The sequence below is a fragment of the Pinus tabuliformis genome, chromosome 8, assembly GCF_031772625.1.
Source record: "Pinus tabuliformis cultivar Carrire ecotype Pingquan chromosome 8, CPIR1, whole genome shotgun sequence".
Classification (NCBI taxonomy): domain Eukaryota; kingdom Viridiplantae; phylum Streptophyta; class Pinopsida; order Pinales; family Pinaceae; genus Pinus; species Pinus tabuliformis.
In genome coordinates this window covers 1,411,390,614-1,411,414,352 of record NC_142294.1, presented here as the reverse complement: position 1 = coordinate 1,411,414,352, position 23,739 = coordinate 1,411,390,614, and the positions used below count along the sequence as shown (strand labels likewise).

Genomic DNA, 23,739 nt, shown 5'->3' with positions numbered 1-23,739 from the left:
CACATATACAACCTACATGCATGTATGGCAAACACATTCCATCCATCTAGTCCAAGCGTTGAACCATGCTTTGATACCACTCTCTAACACCCTCCTCCCACACATACCCAAGCTTACCGGTCCACCAAGGTAAATATGTGATGAAGAGTTACTATGATATGATTGAACTTCCTAAGTGTATTTAAGGAAGTTGAATTGACCAACCAACACTTTACAGACCTCCCTCAGGAGTTACAGGACACCCAAGAGCTAGTCCACCACTCCAGGTGCCCAACCCCTAAGTTAACCTAGAGTTTCAATGAATTAAATCCACAGTCACTCCCATGACATGGACATGCATGCGATTGGGACCCTCATTCGTTCCCACAATACCTACAAGGGAGAGACTATAGTCCTTTTCAACCATTTTTGTGCCAAAGACTATGAGATTTAAGCCACTTTTTAAGGGCTATTCTCCAAACCACTACCCACAACTTGATGATAATTTCAAAGACAATAAATGACACGAAGACAAAGCCTCTAACACAAAACTTGATCAAGTACTTGACCTAACCAAGCCCAACCATGACATGCATTTTGTTAAATAGATCATGAACATGTAATCTACTTGTCAGAACAACATATCTGAGCATAAGGGTCTCACAATTATATGAGAATCTCTAAGAAGCATTGATACCTTATCACATTAGCTGCATTATCATCTATTAGTTCGCATATTCATTGTTCATTCATTTATAAATGAAACATGATGAGAGCCATACATCATCATTGCCATAAAACATACTCATAATGAGCATATAACCAACATAAATAACAAGGATATAGAAGCCACTAAAACCACATATAAATCAATACATTTACACATAAAATACCAAGGATAAGGAGCTCGTATTAATGAATACATAGGCCGATCAAGTATGGGACTTCCACAAACCATCTGACCATAGACTAGGCTGAACAAAATCTCTCTTTCAGCAAGTCATCCCTGTGCCATATCCTAAGCATGAATGTGGGATCTCATGGAACAAATCTAACAAAACAGAATTGGGGCTTCCAGAGGCCAAACCACCTCAACCCACAACCAATGATTCCACCTCACGATCGTGCATCATTAACCATCACCATATTTATTTCTACCAAGTTGTCCAGGGCTCCATAGCGTTTGCTCCATCCAAGGATTCCAACACTAGTAACTCAACCCATAGTTGACATCGGGCTTATAGAGCATTTGTCCAACCAGGTCTTCCAAGACTAGTAACTCAACCAACCAAGAGCTTCCACTGTGTTTGTCCAACCAAGGCTTCCATGACTAGTAACTCAGACCAAGTTGTTACAGGGCTTCCAAAGCATTTTTCCAACCAAGACTTCTAGGAACTATTGACTCAGCTCACAGCCAAAGGAACATGAGAACCAACCATAAAACAAAAGGAAATACACCCACAACACCATGGCTATCCAAGAAATGACAAGGCTAGGAAAATTCACTATCAATCAAAACCATCCTCCATGCCAATGAAAAATCATAACCAAGAAACCACATGCATGAGTCATGCATGCCCAAACTAGCAAAGAAATTATGCATCCAACTCGACACCTACAAATAAGTCCATTTGTAGCGGATGATCCCACTATCCCCTTATGTTTTCCTGCTTTCCTTTATCTTATTTCTCCAAATATCCAAGTATGCCACACTCCTCCAAGAGTGGTCCAAGAAAACTCTAAGTGTCCAATAGTATGAGAGAGAGAATAAAGAGAGGGTTCCAAACTAAAACTAAAAAAAGTATGAATTGACAAAAGCTACCAACTGGTCCCTAGAAGGCTTTTTACCAATGAGGCCTCTATTTTCTTCATTTTCCATTATTTTCCTTCATTTTCCTCCTCACATGCAACCTGTGAACTTTCACCGTCCTTCTCTTCTAATTTCCATTATTTTCATAAATAAAATGCTAATTAATACCTCATGCCTTTCCAAAGCCTTTGTCAATTTTCTTAGCCATTAATAAGTCAAAGTGACACCTCACTAGGATGTTTTCCCTACCATTCAGCTTGGAATACGTGTCTTATGACCTTGGTCTTATATTCTTTTAACATGGATTTTTAACCAGGCTTGTTAAAATGACATCTCATCTGGTGACCATATTGGGGATTGGAGTTAACGTTTTCTTCTAGTTGGTAAATAACAAAGGATTAGTTTCAAGATATTGGTGGTGCACAAGGTCAAATAACTATTCATATAAATTTTTAATAATATTTTTCTATTTAAAATTTTCAATTGGTGACTCCATACTAGTAATTGCATACATTATCATAGCCAATTCATTTTTCACCCTTATTGTTGTTAAGTTTACTCCATTTGATTTCTCACACATACATGGTTTCCCTAGCCTTATAATAAATAAGAAAGGGAGGAGGACATTTATAAATTCAAGGATGAAAAGAGAAAATAACCCTCCTCAAAGTTTGAAAGAATTTCACTTATGCATGGTTCAACTTGATGTTTCTATTGAAGATGTACTAATGAAATTGTTTATGTTTTCTCTGGAGAAATATGCAACAAAATGGGAAGATGGTTCAAGGGCTTGCCTACTGCAAGTATATCATCTTTGAAAGAATTTCCTTAAAATTGTAACTCTCGTTGTAAAAGGATTTATCTAGCTAAGTGTTTACTAGAAACTTGGTGCACTATGGAATTTTGAAGACAAAATTGCGTGAGCCTTGACAATAAATAAGAATGTGTTTTGAGGATGATGATTGCTATAGTAGTAAATGAAGGTGATTATTGATATGAAGAAAAGGTTTTGTCTTCCTTTTCATTGGTTTAAGGACACATTGATAAGAGAAAGCAAGTTATTGACTTACATCATGATGAAAATATTGTTGTCCCTACAAAGAAAAGCAATGTGAAGCACCTCAAGAGATGCTCTTACTATCCAAGGTTATAAAAATGGTGGTAAGTATAGATGAATTTAAAATTTTTTGTTTGGATTCTTTTCGTTTAGTAATTGTATTATTAGTTAAAAATATTTATATTTTGAGGAAAGTTAAAAGGTTAATTATGCTTTAGAAGTTGTAAATTGGAAATTGTGAATTAGAAATTGTGTGAGGAAAAGGAAATAATTGTGGTTAAATATTGTGAAGAATAAGGAAATTTTGAAACTATGGTTTGACAACTTCTTGAAGCTAAAATTATATCTCAAAATTTACAAATCTATAATTAATGTTATAAAATATTATTAGAAGATATAAATTTTATTTTATAAATTTTAAGCATGAGTTTGATAAATAATAATATATTCATGCAATCGATTATTCTTGTGAAATTACATTTCAAAACAAAATTTCTATAAACAAAATTTCTAGGTTTTCTTTACTCTCCTAAAACTACAATTGAATTGAAAAACTTTCCCATAATTTAATATAATTATTATAATAATAAATTACAAATAATTAGAATTAAAAATAAAAATAGAAAATACTTAGTAAAAATGAATTAGAAGATATTTAATTAATAAGAAATTTATTTATTAAAAAAAAAAAAATTAACATGAAATTTAATTATTAATTCCTAATTTGAATATTTTAAGTTGAGTTTAAATCAGTGCAGAAATAAAAAGTTACTCGTTGATCCATGTGAATTTTTTATCCATCTGGTTATTAATTCAAATATCATAAGTATTTTTTAATACTTAATCTTTGTCCGTTGTTAGTGATGGTTGTCAACCTAAGAAAATAACCTTTACCGAACTCAATTATAAGATATCAACTATAATTATTAATTCATACTTTGTGAATATTTTAAGTTGAATTTAAATTTGTTCACAAATAATAAGTTACTACTTGATCCATGTGAATTTTGTATCCATCTGATTATTAACTCAAATATCATGAGTATTTTTCAATACTTCAGCTATTAGCCATGGTTGTTAACATAAAAAAAAAATAACCTTTATTGAACTCAATTATAAGATATCAACTATAATTTTAGTGAAGATATCAAAATAATTAATCATTAATGGTCCAACTCAAATGTAGTTAGGACTAATTTTTAATGTCAATAGGTAACCCTATGTTCACGGAAATATGTGGTTCGCAGACACAGTGGTCAACAAACTTTGGACGTATATGTGGTTCGCAGACACAGTGGTCAACAAACTTTAGTCAACTACGTCCACGTGGAAATATGTGGAAATATGTGGTTCATAGACACCGTGGTCAACAAACCCTAGTCAACTACGTCCACGTGGAAATATGTGGTTCACGGACATCCTAGTCAACAAACCCTAGTCAACTGGTGGTTCACAGACTATGTGGTTCACGGACACCCTGGTCAACAGACCCCATGGTTAAAAAACCCTGGTCAACTACGTCCACGCGGAAATATGTGGTTCACGGACACACTACATCCATGCGGAAATATGTGGTTAATATGTGGTTCACGGACATGCTGGTCAATAGACCCCGTCATCAACAGACCCTGGTTAACTACGTCCACACGGAAATATGTGGTTCACGAACACACTACGTCCACGCGGAAATATGTGATTCACGGACCCTAGTCAACAGACCCTACTCAACTGGTGGTTCATGGACTATGTGGTTCATGAACAACTTGGTCAACAAGACCCTGTGGTCAACAGACCTTGGTCAACTATGTCCACGTGGAAATATGTGGTTCACGGACACACTACGTCCACGCGGAAATATGTGGTTCACGGACCCTGGTCAACAGAACCTGGTCAACTAGTGGAAATATGTGGTTCACGGACACACCACGTCCACGTGGAAATATGTGGTTCACGGACCCTGGTCAATTGGTGGTTCGCAGACTATGTGGTTCACGGAAACCCTGGTCAACAGACCATGGTCAACTACGTCGACGCGGAAATATGTGGTTCACGAACCCTGGTCAACTCGTGGTTCGCAGACTATGTGGTTCACGGACACCCTCGTCAACAGACCATGGTCAACTACGTCGACGCAGAAATATGTGGTTCACGGACACACTATGTCCACACAAAAATATGTGGTTCATGGACGCTCATCAAGGGGTGGTTCACGGACAGCCTAATCAATGATCAACTACGTCCATGAGGCCCACTAGCAAGGCCTAGCCCCAAGGGCTTGGGGAGATTGGACTTTGTGACCTCCCTGATTTTTTGACCAACTAAACTAACTGTGGGGACTTTATGATTTTAACTTTTATTAATATTCTATTAACATTTTAGAAAAAAAATAAAAAATTAAAACATAGAAACCTTTTTCAAGTTAGCAATTTAGATTATTATATATTAATTTTTTTTATAAGAAATATTTTATTTTTATTATTATGATGATTATGATTATGGCATCTCAGAAAGTTGTGTATATTCATCATTGAGTCAGAATGGTACTCTTGTTTGAATTAGAGTCGAGTCCCAGTTTGGCCTGTTGTGGATTGAATGAGACCCAGGACTCTAGTAGTTGTGCAGATTGTGGTTTTTAGGTTTCTATAAATTCGTGTATATGTCCGGATGTGCTGGGGAAAATTGTGTGTATCGCATCTCAGCCATGATTGATGCAGCGTTTTCTATTTCAACTGGAAGCTTTGGCTCCGATTTTGCCATGGTATCTAATTGGTAGTTGAAGTTATGAGTTGGGTTTTGGTGGTGGATAAGCTTTGGCTCTGATTTTGCCATGGTATTTAATTGGGAGTTGAAGTTATGAGTTGGGTTTTGGTGGTGGATTTGGAGTAATGTTAGTATGGTTGGTTTGACAACTAAATTATAACCAGATTTTTTAAAAATTATTTAATTTTTTTAAAATTAATGAAATTTGAATAAATTTATAGATAATAAATTAATCAATAAATTATAAGTAAATTTAATTAAATATCATAAACATTTTTGTAATACTTAGTGATGATTGTGAGTAGTGTTGGTTTGACAATTAGTGATTATGATAAGTTTTCCCAAAAATACTTAATCTTCTTAAGAGATGGTTAGTAGCACTAGTTTGACAACTAAATTATGATAAATTTTCCAAAAATACTCAACCATTATCGGACATTATAATAAGTTTTTCCAAAAATATTTAATCTTTATCAATCTTACACTCAAGTTATGATAAAAAATGGCTAACAAATTAGTTTCACAGCTAAATTATAATAAATTATACCAAAAAATACTTAATCCTTGTTAGACATTATAATAAGTTTTCCCAAAACTACTTAATCCTGGTCAGACAAAAAAGATCAATGGAATCTGAGTCGACTGACGAATGGCCGTTTACTTGATTTGACGAATGAATGTTCACATCATTAATAGATTACAGACGAGTCTCAGTCGAAGATTCACGAACGGTTCACTCGATTAATAAATAAGCGGGCATGAAGAGTTCATGTGTTAAATTAGTCGAAGACGACGAATAAGTTACTGTTCACTCGATTATTATAAGCGGATCCATGGAGAATTGATCTGCTAAAATATTCACAGTGGAATTCCAAGACTGTATTTTATGTTTTTTTCTTTTAATATTTTGCTTCAAATTTGGTATTGGGGTCATCAATTTTTCATAATTCGAACATTTCAGGAAATTTTCCAAATTTTATTCATATATTAAAAATGCATAATCTTATAAAAACCCGATATCATTATAAAAACCAAGATAAAACAAAAAACTGTTAGAGTGCACTTTGCTCGTCCTGAATCCATTTATTTGAAAAAAGTATTCGGCCGAAAGACGATAATAATAATAGAGAAAGAAGCTCGCCTGGATGTCTTATATACATGCATTCTGAAAACTATACTACGCATCTAAAATTTTTGTCTCCCAGAAATCATTCCTGAAAATTACTCTTTGCCCCTATTCTGTGACTGTGATCATCTTTGCCTTCGCAAGATCGAACCTTATCTCTGCCTCTCATCATGTAATTATATGTCTTTCGCCTTCTTTTTCCCTGCCTCGACACGCAGCCTTTGTTTTCCTTACTGCTTGGTGTGCCTCTCTAATCCTGTAAATGTGTTGGAAAATTTGCATAGATGAATCTAGCTAGTAAAGGTTGAACACACAGCTTTGTAGAGCAAAAACACTAAAAGAAAATCGAAAAAAGAAAAAAATAATACATTTGAAAATATGGTACAATACTCATGATATAGCATCACTGGGTGAAGATCCCTGCCTCGACACACACCCTTTCTTTTCCATACTGCCTGTTGTGCCTCTCTAATCTGCTACTCGTTATGCTTCAACAGGCAATATGAGTATTGCCTAAATACTAGTAATTGTGGGAGCATGAATCTAACGTATCCCTTTGGTGTAGGAAAGCAGGGGTGCGGTCACCCTGGCGTTCAGATGAACTGTCTGCAGAACTCAAGTCCAGTTATCGAGATTCATGGCCAGAATTACACACTACAAAGGGCACATTCTCTAAACTTCTTAGTTGTCAGAGACAAGAACTGCAATTATTTTGATCATTCCAATAATAATCTCCAGATACCGTTTTCACAATATGGAGACGCCATCTTCGATATTTTAGGTAAAAAGAATCGGACTCTAAACGTGTACAAGTGCAATATAGCTTTTCAGGATGCATTCGACTACACACAACGACAACTTTGGAAATGTAATGCTACTGTCTATTGCGATTTCTTCATCTCAGGACATTCCATCAGGGGATGTTCTATGAAACAAGTAGTTGTTGAGATCGGAATAGCGCGCTACATTTCCAGAGATACAAAGAGAGATAAAGATTGCAAATCATGTGCAGCAAGTGGAGGGATCTGTGGTTACAACATTTCGGACTCAACTTCGCCTTTCCTCCGCTACTGCAAGGACGGACCCCGTATAGACAAATGCCACGGCCATGGTATGCTATATTTTAACTTTCAACAGAACTACTGAGAACTATTAGTTCAGTTAAGATGAAATGATGGTTTGACACTGATTTTTGGATAAATCATATTGAATTATTTTCTAATTTATTTTTGAAACCTACTAATAAGGTTTATATTAAGGACCAAGGTTATTCTAAATATCAACCCAGAAATAATTCTATGAAATTAATTCGAAAGTCAGCCTGAAACCATCATTCTGAATCACTCAAAAATTAAAAGATTGAAATGAATTTACTCTGAGCCCATGTTATTAGTTTATTATAGGGGACAGTATTAGTGGGTGCCCACTGAGCTCACAACATCTAATATTATTATATGTATATGTGGATTCTGCTTGTTATATTTGATAGTTCTTATTGTTATGTCACAGGTCCTCTAAACAAGTCAGCCATTATAATAATAATAGGTAAATTCTGATTTCTTTCTCCGCTTTACCATACACTGAATTGGTTTCTATTAGTCTCTTCTGGGTTGGACCAAGATCACATTGATAAATCAATCTCTTCATTTCACCGCAGGTTGCTCAGTCGGAGGAGTAACATTCACAGCAGTAGCTCTAGCACTGTTCTTGGCATTTATATGAAAAAGAGGCATCTTTCTTCTCACGCCCCTACACCTGCGGTAGTCTTCCAACTACTTATAGCGAGGTGCAGCACCACCGAATGCTTTATTTTCACCAATACTAACATTCATGGACTACGCCTAATTCACTTGTCCTTACTTAGTTTGCGTTTCACAACCAAGTAAAATTATGTTTATCCTTTATACCAATGAACACCCATACTCATTCATTATCAACAACAATTATAAAAGACGACAACAATTGCACAGTATAAAGGGAGGGGCAACTCCCTGAAGAATGAGTCTGCCCGACAATATATATATTAATCAATCTTTCTTTATAATAATACAATCATCAAAAGTAATGCTTGGGAAACTCCAAACCAATACATAGCTTCTTTTACAACATAGGCAAATCAGCCTTTTACAATAATCATGTGCATGCCTTGCACAAAGGATGGGTGCTCACCCGAGTCACCAAGACATCCTTGTCAATCCCAGCACAATTTTGCAATAAAGACAACCCTAGACACACCTTGCCCAACCCACAACCGGCTCTAAGAATCACCAAGGATGCGACCTTGAATAATGTGCATGAGCTATGCGCATCTCCCATCCAAACTGCGCACTTTTCCTTGTACTCCTTGAGCTATGCGAGTTTCCTTGTTCGAATGCTTCAAAATGAGGTCTCAAACACACATGTATATATGCGTTTTATGTGTGGTTTCACTGCGGGTGGTGGCACTCCAGCCGACCCCCAAAACCAAGGTTAACACCCCCTTTCAGCGCCTTTACATGTCGGCCTTGCCCATCATCACAAGTCGCTCCCATCGTGGGTATAAACTCTATCGTTCCATCGCAATTCTTCAAATGTCGTAATCTGTCCACCGTATCGTCGCATGGAACTCGCCATTTCGTCGCAATGTCGTTCATCGCTCACCCGCCCGTGCGTCCACGCCCGCCCATGCGCCCGCGCGCCCGTTGTCCGCCCGTGCGCCCATCGTGCACGCCGACTTGCCCGACGCCCAACCACGGTCATGCCCGAAGACCTTACATGCTCTTCCACCTGTTGTCGTCCTCGACAACATGCCATCCCAATAGCCATCCACCAAGATCATCACTATCCATGATGTCAACTCCTCCACATAAGGCAAACATCCCTGCAAAATATGTAGAACTCCATCTCCATCATGTCTCACCTTAGTGACGAACTGCCACCAAGATAACCATACCAAGGTATACATTTCTTCGGTATGTCCTCCATCAGATATCATTTTGATCCATGATCATCGACCCTTCTGCCACAATCTCCATTGCACATCTCGTGTCAACCTCATCATGTGTCTCCCTCCATGTAGTCTCCCATCATATGCCAACACATTTGTATCATGTGTTACCATGTCGACCCAACAGCAACATCTCTTTGCCATGTGTTGACTCGTCTCGACTAATGCCAACATATCTCTGCACATTGGTACCCCTCATGACTTGAACTAGTCGAGTGATCAGTCCAAACATACGCCCAAATCATAAGAATGCACATCCTTATGTCACCACAAGTCTTTCCCTGACTTCTGCTACATCTTGGACTCATCAAGAATCTATCAATCCATGCTCACGTCCATGGAAACTCCATCCCATCTGCAATATGTTTAAGCCATGGTTTTGTTGCACAAGAGTGTACGACCTCTCCGCTAGCTCCTACATCTCCACAATAGCATCTACACAACATCCTTTGCTTCGGCATTCCCCCATAGAATGTCCATGAATGACACCTCTACACATGCACCTCCTTCATGTCCCTGCACCACTGTCATGCTTCATATCTCCAACCTGATGTTCATGACTCTAGTTGTCCATGATGTCCAACCCATGTAGACTCCATCCCAACATCTGGTCATCTGCATCCAAGTCTGCAATCTATCATAAAGAAGCCTCCTTCAAGGCCCCTTGCAAAGTTGATGTGCTTCCTCCCTACCAAGGCCTCCACACTAACCTTTCTCCAAGGTTATTTATAGAGAAAGGAGGGCCAGGAAGTTTCCTCCCTGACTCTCATCCACCCATGTGTCAAATTGATGTTGTGTCCTCAAGTATTTCTGCACAACCTCAATCTCTTCACATGTACATCCAAGCTCTCCTAGCTTGTCCTTTGTCAACTGAAAGTCATATATGCCCATAGCATACCTGCAAAAGTCCACTATCCCAGCAGGATCCCTACCTCCATAATCCTCATCAACCACTGCCTTTGAAGTAGTACTCAGATTCCCTTCACTTGCAACTCCATTGTGAAGATCATCAGTAGAAGATGCTCCCAATAAGTGTCTCCATGTTCGTGAGGTTGTCTTCTCACTTCCATCATCCTTCTTTCTAGCTTTTGCAACAAAGTCAGTCAACTTCCTTTCCTTCGTTGTTTGAGTCACACTCCCAAGTCCTCTTTGCTCCACATCTTGATGCTTCACATTTGGATCTTTGGGATACAAAACCATAGAAGTCATTCTTGGTCTATACCCCAAGCAACTCCTTCTATTCATCGGTACCATCATGGTTCTTCCTTCAGCTGTGATCAAGAGAATGTCCTGGTCCACCATTGGTATGGCTTGTGCAAGCTCCATAAAGTCCAGCCCCAACACCATAGAATGATCATCCATGTCCACAACCCTCAAGTCCAACTTTCCAAACCACGATCCTACTTTCACCTGAGTGTCCTTCAACACACCATCAATAGCTCTAATGGTAGAGTTGACTGCTTTGAAGGCACTCCATTCCCTCTCCATCTTTGCTTTCTTCCCAAAAGACTTTGCTGCCTTCCTACTTAAGAAGCTATGATTAGCCCCCGTATCCACCAAAGTTGCAAATCTCTTGCCCTTCACGGTTACCTGCACAAAACTTAGCTTCAAGGAATCACCTCCCTCTGTTGGCTTTGTCTTGCGCCTTACTTCAACAACCTTCTTCAAGAATTTGGCCTCAGAAGTGTCAATTGGTTCATGCTCCACCTTGACTCTCCTCCTAAGGTACTTTACTTCCCTGTTTATCTCTTCTAAGCAACTCGATCCTGGTCCAGCTTGACCTCATTCAAGCTTGCCCTTCATCGTATCTTGCTCAAGTGCACCAACCAAGTGTCCATTGACCAAGTTCATAGAACTAAACTTCCGAATGTCCTCTGGATGCTCTCGGTATTGAGTTCCCAACCTGTCAATGTAGTCGAGCTCTTCCTGCTCAATCACAACAACCTTCTTACCAAGAAGCTTCTTCTTAATCTCCTCCTCAAATTGCTTGATTTCGGCTTCCACCCTAGCACTTTCCTTCCTCAACCGGGCTCTTTCATCAAAGAGCTCTTGAAGATCAAGAGCACTCTGTTGGATCTCCTCATCAAGTTCCTTGAGTTCAACATCTGTCGTACTTCCGCATTGTCTCTTGAGTTCTTCAAGTTCCCTCCTTAGTTCTAAACAGCTCTCTCAAATCTTCATGTTCTCGGCCTTCATCGAAACCCAGTTAGAACCCCATTGACTCATATGTTCCAACACCTTCTACCGGAAAGCTTCAACTGCACCATGGCTAGACTCACCTATCGTAGGTTCATCTAACATCCCTGCCTTTTCATCCTTCTCCACGTTCACCAAGTCCATGCGGCCACGAACCAGCCCTTGTTCTACTTGTGTGTGAAATAGCTTCCTTCACCTGCAAGTACCTGTTACGAGCAACCCTCCTCAATCACTAACTGTCAAGCTTCTTCAACCCTGAATCAGCTTTAATGTTTGCACTTCGTCACGAGCAACCTTGCTCTGATACCAATTTCACTTCGGTGAAGTTGCGTAGCATCTTCAACCTTTAATACCCTGAATCAGTTGCTCTGATACCAACTGTCATGCCCCTACACTTCCGGTAGTCTTCCAACCGCTTATAGCAAGGTGCGGCACCAACGAACGCTTTCTTTTCACCAATACTAACATTCATGGACTATGCTTAATTCACTTGTCGTTACTTAGTTTGTGTTTCACAACCAAGTAAAATTATGTTTATTCTTTATACCAATGAACACCCATACTCATTCATTATCAACAACTATTATAAAAGACAACAACAATTGCACAGTATAAAGGGAGGGGCAACTCCCTGAACAATGAGTCTGCCTGACAATATATATTAATCAATCTTTCTTCATAATAATACAATCATCACAAGTAATTCTTGGAAAACTCCAAGCCAATACTTAGCTTCTTTTACAACATAGGAAAATCAGCCTTTTCCAATAATCATGTGCACGCCTTGCACAAAGGATGGGTGCTCACCCGAGTCACCAAGACATCCTTGTCAATCCCGGCACAATTCTGCAATAAAGACAACCCTGGGCACACCTTGCCCAACCCACAATCAGCTCTAAGAATCACCAAGAATGGGACCTTGAATAATGCGCGTGAGTTATGTGCATCTGCTATCCAAACTGCACACTTTTCCTTGTACTCCTTGAGCTATGCGAGTTGCCTTGTTCGAATGCCTCAAAATGAGGTCTCAAACACACATGTATATATGTGTTTTATGTGTGGTTTCACTGCGGTTGGTGGCACTCCAGCTGACCCCCAAAACCAAGGTTAACACCCCCTTTCAGCGCCTTTACATGTCGACCTTGCCCATCATCGCAAGTTGCTACCATCGTGGGTATAAACTCTATCGTTTCATCGCAATTCTTCAAGTGTCATAAAGTGTCCACCGTATCGTCGCATGGAACTCGCCATTTCGTCGCACCATCATTCAGCGCTCGCCCGCCCGTGCCCTCGCGCGCCCGCCTGTGCTCCCGTTGTCCGCCCGCACGCCCATCGTGCACGCCAACTCGCCCATCGCCCAACCGCGGTCGTGCCTGAAGACCTTACACTTCTCCTGGTAGCTCCGCTGCAAAAGTGGAGAAATTCCTCAAGGAATATGCTTATGAAATGCCAATGAGATATTCATTCTCTCACCTCAAGAAGATCACAAACAACTTTGCAGAAAAGTTGGGAGAAGGAGGTTATGGTGTGGTCTATAAAGGAAAGATGAATTCCAATAGAGCTCCCATTGCTGTTAAGATTCTTGACAGACATAGACACTGCGAGGCCCAATTCCTGAATGAAGTGGCCACCATTGGACGGGTCCATCATGTGAATTTGGTTAAGTTGTTGGGGTATTGTTTTGAAAGCCCTATAAGCACACTGGTGTATGAGTACATGCTCAATGGATCTCTCGATAAGTTTCTGTTCGCCAGAGAAGAGCACTGGCAGGTATTAAGGTGGGGACAATTGCATTCCATTGCTTTGGGTTCAGCTTGTGGAATTGCATATTTACATCAAGATTGCAAGAAGCGCATCATACACTTAGACATCAAGCCTCACAATATCTTGTTGAACGCCGAATTCACGCCAAAAGTTTCTGATTTTGGTGTGGCAATGCTTTGTGGAGAGGAAGACGACCATATATCAATGACGGCGAGGAGAGGAATGCCGGGATATGTTGCGCCAGAGATGTGTTACAGTAATATGGGGCTTGTTACTGATAAATCCGATGTTTATAGTTTCGGTATGCTGTTGCTAGAGATTGTTGGGGTTAGAAAGAATATCAATTCGCAGGTGAGCTGTTCAAGTCACCTGTACTTTCCTCACTGGGCTGTCAATATGCTTGAGAATGAGAATGAGGAATTGCAGATGAGATTGCGCGGAGGAGGAGTTGGAGAAATTGAAACAAACATGGAGGCGACGACCAAGAAGCTGATGACTAAAGTTGGGCTCTGGTGCATTCAATATGAATCCAAGGAATCCAAGGATTGTCCATGTATGAGTAGGGTTGTTCAAATGTTACACGGAAATTAAGAAGACGTGGACAACCCTCCCTTTCCCTTACATTCCTCTTCTGCTACACCTTAAATACCATTATTGTCTTTTGCTCAAAACACTTCTTACTTGGGAGGAACATTGTAGATTTTTATGTGGAAGTTGTTTTATATTATAGAGATCCGATTGCATAAAGAGTCTGCTATGACAGAAGTATGCAGTTTGGGAAACTTGTGCACAAACCATGATTTCATCCCATTTATTATGCGAAATTCGATTTATATATTACCAAATATATTAAAAAAATTTCACGTAATCGTATGAATAAATCTAAGTCTCTTTATAACTTTTACAATTATTATTTATGCAGCGAATGCTAACTTTTGCAATTACTATTTATGCAGCGATTGCTATTTTTTAGAAACTTTAATCCGAACGTAAATTTAAGCATTTAGGTATATAATGTATAACCACTAATGTTACTCATTGAATTTTTAAGTAATGTTGCAAAATCCGATGTTTAATGTGTTTAATGTATAACCAATAAAGTTAATCATTGAATTTTTAAGTAACGTTGCAAAAATCTGTATCTATTGTTAAATAACGGAAGAAAAAAAAAAATTGAAATTTTTTTAAGTATTTAAAATATTTATACATGGTGAAAAAAAAACTAGTATAAGAGATGAGATTTTTTAAATATCAAGAAAAAATATAATAAATATATCTCACTATTATCATTTATATATAATGAAATTAGATACATGAATGGTTAATTAATTATGTTTTCTTTTTTTTTTACTGGAAAAAGTAATGTTTTTCCTATTGAGTAAGAAAGTCTAGGGGCTAGTATTGGACTCTCATGTCCTTTAGAAGAAGAAGTAGGAGGAGGTAGGCTACATCCTCTAGTGGTGAACATGCTAAGTGGTTTCACCTCCTCTTCTTAATGCTCGCCCTCCACCTCCTCCTCATCCTCTATCTCTCTCTCCCCTACAACTACTACCTCCTCCTCATCCTCTACATCTCTATCCCCTACAACTACTACCTCCTCAAATGCCCCCTACTCTAACCTATCAACGGTCGATTCCATGCGAAGCCTCTCACCCTCAAATTTTCATGCAACAATGGTTTTAATCACATCCAATGAGATGGCCCATAGGTCTCGTGTTTTTTGAAGTTTCCTCACCCATAATGGGAGATTGTAGTAGATGTGGACCATGTCATTAAGGTGCTAGGACTCCAACTTGTATGAGGGTCATGAATTATAAATTAATAATTACAAAAATAGTAAATTATTGATTTATATTGAGTTCAAAAAATTATTTTGATAATTTTTAACCTGTTTAACTTCTTGGTGTGTCTTTTTCTCAAATACACTTCAATTATGCTCGCACCCATAGGAGCTACATATTTGGTTGAGTACTTGAAGGTCAAAATTTTGGAGATTGGATGCTATGCCAACATAACTTGTCCACCACAGGTCTACAACAAATAAGAGAAACATAAGGAAAAACAAATTGAAAGTTGAAAGTTGAAAGTTGAACCAAACTATGAAGAGACAATGAAATTCGAACAAACTAACACTTGACATTTTAGTCTTCTTATCATAGATAACCATGTCAAAGCTAAATGTGGCACCTACCATCCTTTATATCTCCATTTCATTAATAAAAATTGCATGTTTTTCTAGAGACGACACCATAATATGAGCACAACTAGAGAATCCAGCCATCACCTCAACATCAAATATAAAACCAAAGTAACAAAATGTGGAGTTGACGTAGATCTTTGCAATATGAATGGGACTATGGAGTGTATTGTTTAATTGTTCATTAATCACTTTCCATAGAACTATTGTTTCTCAAACCCCTCATCCCCCTTATCGCCATAATAGCTATGAATGGCTTATTTGGCCCTATCCATGACCTCATACAAGTAGCCAATTGTGGGCTTATCTCCATCAACCAATTGAAGAACATTTACCAAAGGTTTAGTAATGGCATACACCTCCTACACTACTTCCCGAAAGCTCTCTAATATGAATCTAGTCAGCACATGGTCTTTCCCTATAATTTGTTGGTAAAAGATAAAGAATGCCACTCATGTGAAAGAAACATTCTCTTCACATCCCATGTAGAATTTAAGAGAGTTTGAATAGATATGAAGCTAGTGGCAAACCATGTAATAGAATGATGCACCAACTCCTTATTATTAGTGAATCTTCTCATAAAATTGAGCACAGTTGCATTGTTATGTATAAATTTTGTTATTCTCTTTGATGATTCAACAATATCCTTGACATAAGGAATTCTCCTTATATCCTCTAAAATCAAATCAATATGAGTATGTGGCACAAGGTGTCTAAAACACGTTAGCATACATCACCATAAGAAACTTTCCAATTGCAACACAATTTGTAGCATTGTCCATTATGACTTGCACCTACTTCCTAAATGAATGCATCTAACAAATCACATAACAATCTAATTAGTTCTTAATTTGTAAACTGTAAAATGTTTGGATACATTTTTGTAAAAATATTCAAATTTCTAAGGATTTTATATATCCTTTATAATTATTTTTCTATTTTTAAGGTAGAGACGTTTTATTTTATAAAGTTTGGATGAACCATTTTAACAAAAAATGGAAATTCAGGAATATTTTTTGGGGAAAAAGCATGGAAAATTAGTACATTTTGCTAAATTTAGCACCTAAAATTTTCCCAATTTTGAATCGCACATGGATTATTTTGTATACAGATAAAGTTAATGCTCAAACAAGATCCATTCTATATATTTGCAATGACACACAATGTTTTTTTTCATGGAATGCACATCCTCCAAAAACCCTCTAAGCACTTCCTGTCATGTTGAAGATGGTACTTAGTGTAAATAGTTTTGGCAACCCAACCTAGTGGGAGCCTGAAGTAAACCCCAATAACATTGTATCATGTCCAATCCCCTTTGTTCCTTACTGAAGGTATGGGGTATCAAATTTTCACTTTTATCATTCAACTCGAAACTCCTTTATGAGATAGATCAAATTTTCACTTTTCTCATTCAAATCAAAAATCTTTTATGAGATCGTCATCACATTATACTTCTCACGGTATTTATAGTGGTACAAAACTTATTAAAATTTGAGTCTCGATCATTAAATCTAGTCATTTGAATATTTTCACCCTTGGCTACATGTCATCACTATTGAGCAACTATTATGTGGAAAGTGTTTTGGAACACCATTCCATGTTTCATGCCAAGTGGGGTGTTCAGTCAACACCAAGACCATCCAACTCCACCATCTCAACAGGTAGCCTAATTAATTCACTTTATGTACATTTTCATTAGTGGGGTTTAAATAAAAATTTAATTTATAAATCCACATAATTATTTATATCCTACCATTATTAAATAATGATTAAATCCCACACTCAATAAAACTCACACATGGAAATTATCCACATTCTAAATTCCAAAGTGCCAAAGGCCTCATTGACCATGCCTAGAATTTAAAATTTCTCCATGGTTCAACCCAAAATAGTTAAACAAAAACTTTTAGTTCATCAAAAACAAATTAATTACCTCAAACTTTTTATTGACCCAAATGGTTAAGTACACCAACCTTTCATATACTGATAAAAAAAGAGCACTCTCTGCATTGAAGAAAATTTCTCTCGTATAATGGGTGATTACCTAAATTTACCACATCCACTTAAGTAACAAGATTTCTTACCAACCTTTTCTAACCCTAAAATTTATGCCAACATTTCTCAAAATTCACATGAATTTATATAGTTGAAGTTTCAAATTCAATTACTAGGAAAGGGAAACTTGGAAATTATGCATTCTCATATAAAAGATCATAATTACCCATATATTTTTCCCAACATAATTTAAGCAATTATTTGCACCAAAATATGTAGGTATTAGATGTAAATAAGAATACTTGACAAGAGTTACTTTCCATCATAATTTATGCATTCCTTAGTATAGAAATATGTAGGAATAAAAGCAATTAATTTCTCCACTTCAAACATCAATATGTTTCCCAAAAAACTCTTGTAGAATAGAACTAATATATATTCATGATAGAGTATATCAAACTCAAACATAAGTTTACGTCTTTAAATAATATGCCATAATCAAATAACCAAATTTCCATTATCAAAAATTTAAACACTACAAACTTCTAGTAGATCTATTTAAGAAGAAAATGAACAAAGGAAACACTTCGCTGAAATTCCAAGTTGGCAACTAATCTAGGAAGGAGATTTTTCCATCCAACTATAGCCTCAATTGCATATAAACTTTCTATAGCTGGCTAGACCCCCTAGCTAGACCATGATACTGAAAGGGGAAAATCCATAAGTCATTAGTAATGGAGCTAGGTGAAAGAAACTCTCCTTCACATATAATAAGTTAGGGATGTTTGTTCCCAATTGATTATATGCCTCTGTAATCTCCAGATGTCTCACCTTGGTTAGCAAAGTAAATAATAGAATCCATTCACTACTTTACAGTCCCTTAGAAATTTCCCCAACTATTTTCTCTCATGCTCAACCAACACACATCAAATCAAAGCCCACTCTACTAAGCTAGAGTTTAGAGCTCTTTCGAAAGTGTTTGACAAGTATAAATTCATTTTTAAGGAACCCAAAACACACTAGCATCATTCACATCCATGATTGGAACTTTTCTAGTCATATTTGGGCACCCAAAATGTAGTTTAACGACCCATAATGCTTTAACCATCATTCCACCTGTGCTTGGAAACATTCTACCCAGGAATTTCACTCCTCAACCATCATTCCACTTGTGCTTGGAAACATTCTACCCATGAATTTCACTCCTCAAGTACCCATGTGTCTTTGCACTCTATGGGTGTTTCTCTCTATGAGTGAATGGTCAAATTTCTTGTGTTCATGAATGTCTTACACCATTTTATCTTCATTGATATCTCCCCCCTTCCATATTTTTCCATAATCAATGTAGTCTATCATTGTACAATCCCACATTTACCTCAGTATCCTAGGCATTCCATGGGTCAATTTCAAGATCTAATGAATGTACTCAACCGATTCCTTCCATTAAATTTTGAAGAACTATTATAGTTGTTAAACCAAAGTCCATATTTATGAGGGTTATTTTTTTGACTACCTTGTCCTTTAAAATCAATTGGTTATTGGGAAGAAGGGAAAAGGCTTAGATTTAAATTTGAATTTCACGGTAAAGCTTTGGAATTACAATCCTTGCAATTCCCTCATCATTTCCCCACTCGTGGTACCATGGCTTGTATCAATACTCCCATCTTCTAACTGATGGTGTCAACATATTTATTAATCAATAATTTATATTACATATACATTGTTTTTTTATTCATCCAGTTCATTTTTGTCACAATAGCAACACATCCATGTTGACATAGGCAATACAATGCCATAATCATAATTAAGTATAATTATATAGAAATTAACTTGGGTCAAGATAAGGATGTTAAAATCCCCTTCCCCTTAAAGGAAAAACATTCTCAATGTTCACACCAGCTCTAAGAATTATTTTGACTATAGAAACACCATCCCAAGTTTTCTATTTCACTATAACAGCATTCCCCAATGCTTCTTCAATTGCACTAGCAATATGGTCCTCTCTAGCCATTCTTTCACTCATATTTTTTCGTCATTATTTTTCCACCTCCAGACCTTTGGCATTCCATTATTTTCCTATAACATTTATTGGTAAACATGAATATTAAAACATTTTCCCATACATAAGTATTTCCCTAAATTTTTGCAAATCAAGATAAGATATTTATTCAATAGTAATAGTTGTCTATATGATTATGGATTCACATCCATATTGCTACCATGGATAGACTTGGCTCACTGTTTTTCCTAGATATACCCAACGTGTTCACGATTTCACCTTAATTTTTATTTACTCAAGTATTCTCTTCCTTATAGTCACTTTCCTTCTAGGTTTAGGCATATGTTTCTCTGCTAAATGGCCCCTTTAGTAATCCATGATTTTCCAAGGCTTCCTCACAAAAAAATAATATGGATAAATATGGATTTTTATAGCCACAACATCCCCTGGTTTCTACATAACTCATAGTTCTCATTACAATGATCATGGCATATCATAAGGTTCTTGTGTCCAAATAGTATCCTCTTTTCCATGCTTTCCAATTTAGCAATCATCATCTATCCTTCTTGAAAAACTTAATTATCCCACCTGTATCATGTTCATACAGCTACCATCAGATGTTATCTTAAAATTTAAAATAGGAATATTTTCAGCTTCCGTCATACAAATTCTATGTTATATATTGTTTTATCAAGAAGCCTAGATTTCTCATTATGAGGTTCCCTTTTTCAACACTTTCCTCTACTAGTTGTTGTAGGTGTTGGTATTACTTATGGTTTTACATGCCCTTCATATCATATACCAATTCATCTATAATAAAATCTAATTGTTTATAACCTACAATCTCAATATTAAAGGAATCACCCCTTACCCTTGGGGGTAAAGTAGGTGATCATCTTGTAGAGCAAGTGTAATATTAGAAATATTCTTACTTTAAAAATTTAAGGAGAAATTGTGGAGCGATAAAGAGTGAGAAGGAAAAAGGAAACTAAGATATTATAAGGAGGTGAATCTCAAAAATATATATATATATATATATATATATATATATATATATATATATATATATATATATATATATATATATATATATATATATATATATATGTGTGTGTGTGTGTGTGTCTTAACTAGTGTTAAGAAGAAAATGAGCATTTCTAAGGTAAGAACTAATTCTCATGATATTCATAGTGAAATGGGGAATTGGTCAATTCCAAAAACAACTTGAGAAGAAAGAACCTATCACCTTTTCAATTCTAAGGGGGCTGGATTTCTAAGGTAAGAACTAATTCTCATGATATTCATAGTGAAACGAGGAATTGGTCAATTCCGAAAACACCTTGAGAAGAAAGAACCTATCACCTTTTCAATTCTAAGGGGGCTGGAAATGAAATCACTTTCACTTATATTTGTCCATATTATGCTAAGATCTGATATAATTCTCAAAATGTGTGTTACACTACCAACTTTCTTGACCTTTCGAGTCAACAAAAATATGGTGATCTAGAATGCTTCTCTAAATTCTTTCTGAGCATACAAATAAAATGTTAAATAATTACACTTAATATATTTCCTTCTTAGGTTTTGATAGATTTGATAGATTGTGTATCTCATAATGGATGCTAACCACCACCATCATCATCACCATTCAAGCATAAATCTCTTTACTATAGCATATTTAGAAGTTAACATAAAGCCTCAAAAATTTCCACACACAAAAATCCATCACTTTCAACTATGATTCACAATGAAAGAATGAAAGTCATCATCTAATAACGCATGCATTATCAACACTCATCATTACATAATAAAATCATAAGTTTTAAATTATAACCATTGTGTCATTTCTGATAGCCTCAATCACACAAAGGGTCAATGCATTCATTTTTATAATGCATCATCGCATATAATGCATTCCACTAGGATGATTTTTGGAGTTCAAGCAAACACCTCAACGCATCATCCAACGACCTCCATCACATTTTATCAACCCTCTAGAAACCTTACTCTTAACCCAACACAACACTAAGCATGCACCCCTTCTCTTCCATGCAATCCCTTATGTGTCTTATCCTTATAGGTGATCTTCAGTGTTGGCAAGAACATTAAAATCTAGATTAAAATCATGCAGGGAGACCATGGGGCATCGTATCCTTTCTGTATCGATGATCAATTAGTCATAATAAATGGATTAGTTCTATTTACCTACTCCTTTTCTTTATCATGAATTTCTTTAATGCAAATAAAATAGCCCTACAATTATCAATGCATCCTCATAATCATGCATTTGAAGATATTAAATTCCAATTTAAAACTTATTTATTTGATTTCCCTTTGTGTGCAAAACCTCCAAAGGTTTAGCTCATTGTTTGATTAAGCACATCCATTTCCTCTATTATCCTAATAAGGATGTGACATGATTTATTCCACAATAGATTTATTCAAGTGCCTTCCTTGGAGTCACTCACCCTCCAAGCTCATACATCCCCTTATCTACTAAAAAATCCGTAAAGTGATCCTTATTTCCAAGTCTTTCTTACATAGGAAGGTTATAAAGACTTACAGAGTCTTATAGATAAGGTGTCCCTCTAGCTTTCTCTAACATTTACAACACATTTCACATACATGACTCATGGTGATTAAGGCATCTCATAGGGCTCTAGTACCACCATAGTGGCCTTGTTCCAAGTCTTTCCATCTCAAAAGCATTCATTTATTCTTCCTAGAGGTGTTTCATCCCATGTATATCACATACACTCAGTTTCTATGAGATACCATCATAATGATTTCAATCAAAAATGTTTTGTCTTAAATAAGATTTCACAAGCATGAGATGCTTGTCATGATGTTTTTATCATGTATGTTGTGGTATCCAACCTTCATCATGGTATTACACTCATTTCCATATCCAAGCCCATTCCACCTACATATTTTACTTTCAATCAACAAAACAAGGTTAGAAAATATGCATATAGTCCTTTCATTATGACAACTACAATAATTATAAAATGATCTCTAAATTATTACACACTTATAATTATTTAATAATTTTAGTTCTATATAAAATATATTGGAAGGATCTATCATTACATTATGAAACATAACTCTCACACTTCCATTAATAATTCATCACATTAGTGCATGACTCATTCATTTGACTACTATCCATCACTACAATTCCATGCATACACCTACCACTAATATTTTTGTTAAATATGTATATGTTGGAAATTTTCTACCTTAACCATAACCTACTCAAGTATTAGTACCTCATGTGCATTTAATCACTATTCATATCATTAAATATACAACCTAATCCTAAAGGTATGCTTACCTATTCCTTCAAATTACATGTAGCTATTGTATGACGACTCTATACCTTCATAGTGGCATTCATTATTCTTTATCTTACTTGACCTAGTTGATACTCCTTGGAAGCTTACATGTTCCCTTCACTAGATTTTTGAAAAGCATTTTTTCCTTGTCCTTTGCATGGGGTTGTTATGGAAATATATTATCGTCATCTTCAACCATTCATTTTAACCCTTTCAATCCTAACCAAACATCAGTAGGGAGGAGAGTCAAGGGTTGTCTCCCTTCTAATTCTTTTTCATAACTTAGAATTCAAAGAAATAATTCTCCATTTTAACCCCTAAATATTTAATTTTAACTCTTTCCATCCCTATAATTTATGGAAGTCCCAATACCTAAATAAGTAATCAATTTCCACTTCATATATCAATTAATTTTCCAAAAATCTTGTACACCCATAGTAATATACATTCATGCTAAATGCATCCTTCTCAAATGTATAGAGAGAGAGGGAGGAGAGTCAAGGGTTGTCTCCCTTCTAATTCTTTTTCATAACTT

At 36.5% G+C, this 23,739-nt stretch overlaps 1 pseudogene; it reads left to right on the top strand.

Annotated features, from left to right (window-relative positions):
* Nucleotides 1–13,151: 13,151 nt before the first annotated feature.
* LOC149240857 (rust resistance kinase Lr10 pseudogene) lies at nt 13,152–14,269 on the top strand (annotated as a pseudogene).
* The last annotated feature ends 9,470 nt before the right edge of the window (nt 14,270–23,739 follow it).